This window comes from Lynx rufus, unplaced genomic scaffold, assembly GCF_022079265.1.
Source record: "Lynx rufus isolate CCGP_SWC_20201006 ecotype Redwood Valley unplaced genomic scaffold, mLynRuf1.p SCAF_13, whole genome shotgun sequence".
Classification (NCBI taxonomy): domain Eukaryota; kingdom Metazoa; phylum Chordata; class Mammalia; order Carnivora; family Felidae; genus Lynx; species Lynx rufus.
In genome coordinates, this window is record NW_025814827.1 from 44,480,499 (window position 1) to 44,487,891 (window position 7,393).

A 7,393-nucleotide genomic window follows, 5' to 3' on the forward strand; every position below is an offset into this window, starting at 1 on the left:
GCGGGCAGAGGGAGAATGGAAAATAGAAGGTGTATAAGAGCCCTGAGCATGGTGGTGTCTCACCTCAGACAAGCTGAAGTTGAGGAAGATGGCAAAGTTCTATGTAAACACCAGTAGTGACTGTCTTTGATGGTGGAATTTATTGTTTTCTGTCCTCCACGGTTTCCACATCTATGGGATAGGGTCAATGATTGAGCAGCTTTCTCAGTCCGAGGAGCAATTTTGGAAAAATAAGATACTGCAGCTACCAGTTAACAAAACTGTACTTAAAAAAAAATCTGTCGAAATGTGGCTGTTTCTTTGCCACTAGCAATTGTGACCCAACATCCTTGTGAGGCACTTCTCACATGCTCCCAAGCTCTCTACTACATAGAACACCTCCTAAAGATGTTGCAGGGTGGAATCTCAGAAAAATCTAATTTTTGGATCTGACCTAGATTTGCCTCAAGACTGAGTGTCCTTGCCAGTCTGAAGAATATAATATTTTTCTTATTATCCACCGGTTCCCTCTTCTTCTCCCTCTATTTTTGTTTGTTTTTATTTTGCTAAATTGTGAAATCTACTTAAACTTTGCCCTTTTCTGCTAGATAAGAACAAATTTTCCTGTCAGAAAAATCATCCTATAAGAATGAGATTTACATAAAAATAATTGAAGACAAGTTTTCTGGTCTATAAGAGAGATGCACAAGGCTTAATCAGTACCCTCAGATACCAGTCTCATCAGATTTTCCTCCAAAACTCTGAGAAAAATAATTACCTTGCTTCGGTCAGGACTTTAAGTGAAAATATTCCAGAAATAACAATACAATGTAAAAGCTGACCTTAACATTTCAATATTCAGACCCTCTTAAGCAACAGCACATTTTTAAAAAAATGAAAAATCTTATTTTTCCAAATAGGCAGAATCTCCACAGGCTAATCAGCATCCACAGCAACGTGCTGGCGGGTTAAGAAAGGTCAGCTCCAGCCATGTACAGACCAAAAGCTCTTCAAACCACTCACAACCTCCAGCACTGACTATAATAACTTCCATATTTAGACAAAATGAAATTTCTCATGAAAAACTGACTTGGTTCCATCTTCCCTCAAGTCAAGCAGAGGCTCCATTCCTACAGATTAGGTTAAAAGAACTCTGACCTTAAATTTATAAATGTTCATAATGTACCTTGAATTTCAAGTTTCCTGAACTGCTACCAAAGCAGGCTTCCTTATTAGTGACTTCCTGTGAGGAAATTTTTATTTTGCATTTATGAACTCACTCTCTGCATTGTTATAATCAGACAATTGTTTTATATCAAATTTCCTATAACCTTTCTGTAACATTTAGCATCATGTCACCATGCCTTGATTTTGCCGTTGAAAGCAGTTTCACAAGGAAACCATTCGTGACAGGGAAAAAAATCATCGTTCAATCCGAATGAGTTTACTGAAGGAACAAATAATTCACTTGAATCCTCAAATCTCGTCCTTAGTATAGAGAGGACTTGGATTCTGAAATTAACTTTTGAGTCTTCTTAGGGTCAAGAATATAAGCAAACCCCAAAATAGATGAATATGACTCAGACATTTATTTTTTTTAAGTTTATTTATTTATTTTGTGAGAGAGACAGAGAGCACTAGCGCACATGAGTGAGGGAAGGGCAGAGAGAGAGAGGGAGAGGAGAATCCGAAGCAGGCTCCCCACCACCAGCTTGCAGCCGGATGGGAGGTTCAAACCTATGAACCATAAGATCATGAGATCATGAGATCATGACCCAAGCCAAAATCAAGAACCTGGTGCTCAACCAACTGAGTCACCCAGGCACGCATGATTCAGACATTTTACAGATAGCCATTAATTTGAAATTTAAAACATAAAAAAGTAAGCTCTTCTCACCTCCCGTACTGGCCCTGCACAACTTGTGAATACACAGATTTTTTTATTTTCTTCTCCTAGGATCACTTAGTTTTAATGAAAATATATCATTAGGTGTTACAAATCCAGGTGTTCACAACTGAACCAGTTGATTTTAAGGGTATGATGGTATAGTAAGAAAATATTGTCAGAGTTGAAAACATCACCAACATAGCAGAGCATACTAAACCAAGTATGTTCACCCCTGGCGGGATATCCGTAAATGTTTCTGGTGGTGTGAATCCCAGCTTCCAGCAGTTGCTGCTAATGACCAGAGCTTTTACCAACAAGAAGGTCCATAAAACACTCAGAGCTTCATCCTGATCAGATGCACCAGTTACCAAGTCTGCTCATGCTAAGGATTAGGAAAAGAGAAACTTTTCTCAATTATGCTATTTATGTCTTACATTCTTCCACTCTGTCCCACAGGTTTTGGTGTGAACTATTCTTTTCCTTTGCTTTTGGCATCCTTGGCTACTTTTAATTTTGACCCTGCTCTAAGGTTTATCTAGAAATTCATTTCTTCATTTCAAGAGTTAATGTATTTTACCTTTTTATATATATTTTTTATACTTTTAGATTAATTGATTATGATCAGAGAATATACCTATAAAAGCTCTACTTTTCAAAAAAATGTTAAGGTTTGAGGCCAAGTACATAACCATAATTAATTTTATCTGAAAGCTATGAATTTGTAATATGTGCATATAGCTGTGTACTCAACCTTTTTGATTGTATCATTAAATTCTTTTATGCCCTTGTTTTGTTTTCTATCGAATCTGTCACGTTCCTAAAGAGGGCTGTTGAAATCTTCTACTTATTTTATCAGGTTCTTCTCGGAAATTGCTTTTTTTCTCTCATTTACCGAGCTTCTGTGTTTTTGGTGACTATGGTTTATGACACATCTCTCCATAAAGTCTGTCTGTTTAGCATAATGCCCAGAAAATCATCTATTTCTTATTCACCTTGTGTAATAAATACAGCCTGCTATTTCCCCCTCAATATCCATTCTGCTCTCTTTCCCTCCTCTATTCAGTGTCAGAATAAAATCGGTGTTGCCCAGACTTCCTGGAAGCTAGATATGGCCATGAACTGAGTTCTGGTCAATGAAATGTAAGTGTAAATGTCATGTGGCAACTTCAGGAATTTCTCAAAGACCAAGCATGCAAGGTCTTCAGTCTCTCCCAGCTATCTTGACTCCCAATTCCTTTCTTGCAGAAGTTGCTGATCCCCTGAGATTCAACCACGTCCTTCTCTGCACCATGGTCTCTGTACCATGTATCTTACTTAATGAGGTCCCCTTGGCTGGCACAGCTATTCTCAATTCCCAGCTACCTCCTATGAACTCCTTCAGGCAAGCAGTATTTTCAGATATTCTTGAAAAACAGCATTTAAATTGACCGTATTACTATTTCTACTCTAATGTGGCTGAAATGCATAGGAATGTATCATTTTGCAGAGCTGGGTCCTCTCAGCATTCCAGACAGAAAGCAGAAAAAGTTCCCTCCACATTGGATAGCCACTATCGTGTGCTTTTTTTTTTTTTTTATCACCAGCATTACTAACTCAGGGTTTTAGACTCAGAATTCATGATAAAAACCACCCCGAAACATCAAGCTTTGCTCTTGACATGTAAATTTTCAAAAGGTAAAATAAACATGTGCCAGGATCATGCAACTCAAAAATGCTTTCATTTTTAGGACATCTTCTCCTCCTAAGACTTTTAAAGTCTATTTTGAAACACAAAGCCAAGAATTTGAATCTTTGGGCTCATTGGATCCTTTTTTTTTTTTAATTTTTTTTTTCAACGTTTATTTTTTTTATTTTTGGGACAGAGAGAGACAGAGCATGAACGGGGGAGGGGCAGAGAGAGAGGGAGACACAGAATCGGAAACAGGCTCCAGGCTCTGAGCCATCAGCCCAGAGCTTGACGCGGGGCTCGAACTCACGGACCGCGAGATGGTGACCTGGCTGAAGTCGGACGCTTAACCGACTGCGCCACCCAGGCGCCCTCATTGGATCCTTTTGTGATCTCCCTTTCCTGGATCAATAAAATTTATCCCCAGAATTTATGACAAAAGGGTTAGAGGGGAAAAAATGAATTTTAAAGAAGGAAAATATGTCAGATTATGTTTGAAACTCTTATCCCACCGCATATAGAATTGGAGATTCTAATAATACAACAGCATGAACACCAGACTTGATGTCAGAAGGAATTTGTTGGTATTCAGACTTTTCTACTATGAGTTCAGTGCCCTTAGGCAAGTTACATAAGCCTCATTTTTCTTATCAAAATATGTGGAAAAATAATATCCACTTGCCAAAGTTTTTATGACATTTAAAATGAGATGGAATATATGTCAAGTAAACAGTACAAATACCAGACCTTCTAGAATAGTGCTTATTGAGGAAACTCACAAAGAGAAGGAGCAGGTCTGTGGTTTCCCCAAGGACAGCACACACACCCCTCCCTTGACATCCTGGGGTGCCAAATGGCACTCTAGCAGGGCCAATGCCAGACTCTAAGAATGAGATCCCAGTCTTGAGCCATGCAGATTTTATGCTGCTTTATCGGGAAGCACCAGGCCTTATCTCGACATAAGGACTGGGCTCCAAACTATGTAATTGAAACAATAGAAAGTGATGGACTGTCCTCGGTCCTTATCTATCACCCCAACACTTTTCTGAAATCGGTTGACTTAAGCATTGGGTTGGAGTTCTTCAGGAAGCCAGCTTTCTCTCTGGAAGGGCAGCCTGCAGGGAATCAGTTGTCTTTACTTCGAAGTCTGTGAAAACCACATGCACAGTGCCCAGGAGAGAGTTGGTGTAAATGTCGAATGAATGTATGTGGCCACGGGGCCAACGTGTCCAGTCCCTTTGTACTATAGGAAGTGTGTTTTTTGAAACTCTTACCCCACTCTTATCCTTATTTAATCTCAGATTAAATAATGTATTCCACAAGTGATTTATGGAATGTCCACTCCATACCAGGCTTTCTTCTAGGCACTTGAGATTTACCTGTTAACGAAATGTTCAACGATGTCAGACTTATAGAAACTTCATTCCAATAAGCACATAAAGAGTAAGTTATATAATACTTTAAAAGATAAGTCTGTGGAGATAAGAATCAAGGGTAAAGGGAAGAGGGAGTGCGGGGTGGGGGGTGGAGCACAGGAAGGTGGTTCCCCTTGTAATTTTAGGTATGGTGGTCAGAGCAGGCTCACACATAAAGATGAGGGAGTGAGTCTTGAAGATATCCGGGGCAAGAGCTTTCCAGGCAGAAGAGAGAGTCCAGTTCTAAGTAAGAAGTTCCCAATGTGTTCAAGGACTGGGTGGAACGAGGAGCCACAGGAGAATTTTGAGAAAGGAACGATATGATCTGACTTCCATTTAAAAGTCTCAGTGTGGCTGCTGTATTGAGAATAGACTATAGGCATCAAGATGAATACAGGGAAAATTGTGTAAACATCAGAACAAACAGTGTCTGATGTTCACCTGAGCTGAGAGGCTTCTTCACAAAGAAAGCTGGTTCAGGAGTGGCTGTCATTTCTGCTTCTGCGGATGGAGAGGTGGAGACATGTTTGATAACCTCTCCAGGAATCCTTGAACTGTGGATGATCTGTGAGTTTGGGGAAAAGGATTAGAAGGAGTCCTGATTCCAGATACCAGAAGACTTGTGAAGACACCTTCTCCAAGGACAAATATTGGAGTTTTCTTCTGTTGTGTAAGACTCCCTACTCAAGGTTAGGCATATTAAGGACCTTAGAAAATTGTCCCATGACAATGAAGGTAACAAGAAACAGAAGCTGTTATGAAGCAGGGGGAAAGTATAAATGCCTGTGAGTGGCCTGGCAATAAGGATCACTGCTGTCTCATTACTTTGAGCAGGGGTGAGTGATCAACAATGGAGAAGAATGCTCAGTTCCCAACCTTCCAGGAGATACAGGCCTGTAAACAGGACTGTCTACAAAATTGGTAGGGCCCAGTGCAAAGCGAAAATGCAGGGCCTCTTGTTCAAACTTAGTAAGAATTTCAAGATGGCAAGAGCAGAGCATTCAACTAAGCATGGGGCCTTCTGAGCATGGGGTCTTACGAGACTGCTAAGGTTTAATACCCATGAAGCTGGTCCTCGGCTTTAGCTTGAATTTGCATGAGCCAAACAGATAGTCCAGATACAGATGATACAGAAAGGAGCATGGGGAAGAACTTGCATTAATTTGATAATAGTTCAGCCACACAGAAGACAGAGTGAAGGCAAATTAACTGTGCCATTTGGGATGGCACATCACCTCTTCCACATACTTCTGAGCTGGTGAGATGCCCTGTTCTCTTGGCATCTGAAGATTGAATATAATCCATTTAACTAGGACCCCAGTGGCACAGACCAAGGTAATAGGAGAAATCTATCTGCAAAGGAAAATAGTATAATAAAGGAATTATTAGTCAAAACAAAAAAGAGGCTGAGTTTTACCATGAGATTTTTTACGACTTCTAAGTGAGAAGCATCTGTTGTCCTTCCCCATAGGAACTATCTAGGCAGGTGTTGGAGGAGGTCTTCAAGAGGACATGACTGGTGGCCCTAGGCAATCAGAGGCTCCTTATCCCCTCCTCTGTCCTTGGAATGTATGTTCTGCCCACGGTTCCCACAGTGGAAGCCATTTTCAAGGATGCAGCCTTAAGAGAGCAATGAGTTGTTGAGACCATCTGGATTGTATACTTGACTGAGCCCCATTAAGGCCGTTATAAATTTTAAGATTCTGGCAGGTGGAACTGGAATTCTATCATCTTGTGGCCACCCAAGACCAGCCTCACATGTAAATTCCCTTGCTTTTTAAACCTGCCACCCACCAATCTGGAGTGGTCTGCCTCTTTCTTCAGCCCCTCCCTGCCCTCTGCATCAGGGGGCCAGTTTGTGCACCATGATCAGAGTCCCCAGATTTGTCTCTCCTGATAACGTTTCAGAGTTCTCCCCTCACAGAAGAAACTGCATCATCATAAAAATAATTTATCATAGCCAACCTGGGACTTTTTGTTGAAAGCCTTGGTTGTCTTCAAGGACAAGGAGCAAAAATGTAAAGAAGTAATGCTCAGAAAGGACATATGTTCTAGTTAAACTGCCAGGTTCTGAAAACAAATACTCATTCACTCACTGATCAATTCATTCATTTATTTGACCAATATTGAGCTTCTACTATTTGACAGACCTGTATAGTATCTGAAGCCTAGTGAATATCTATTCAATAAACTGTGACCAGATACACAAGGCCTGCAGGCTCAGGGAATGGAGAGACAGATCTGGTGTTGAGCAGTGTGTGACTGTGGATGATTTATTTAGCCTCTCTGATCATTAGTTCTCTCATCTGTAAAGCAAGAATGACAATAATATTAACATCTACTTTTTATAGCTTTATGGATTAATGTATGCAAAGCCTCTGGTTCAATGCCCAACCCTTAGTATGCCTCAGGAAATACTAGCTATTGCCATTATTATTAATTTCT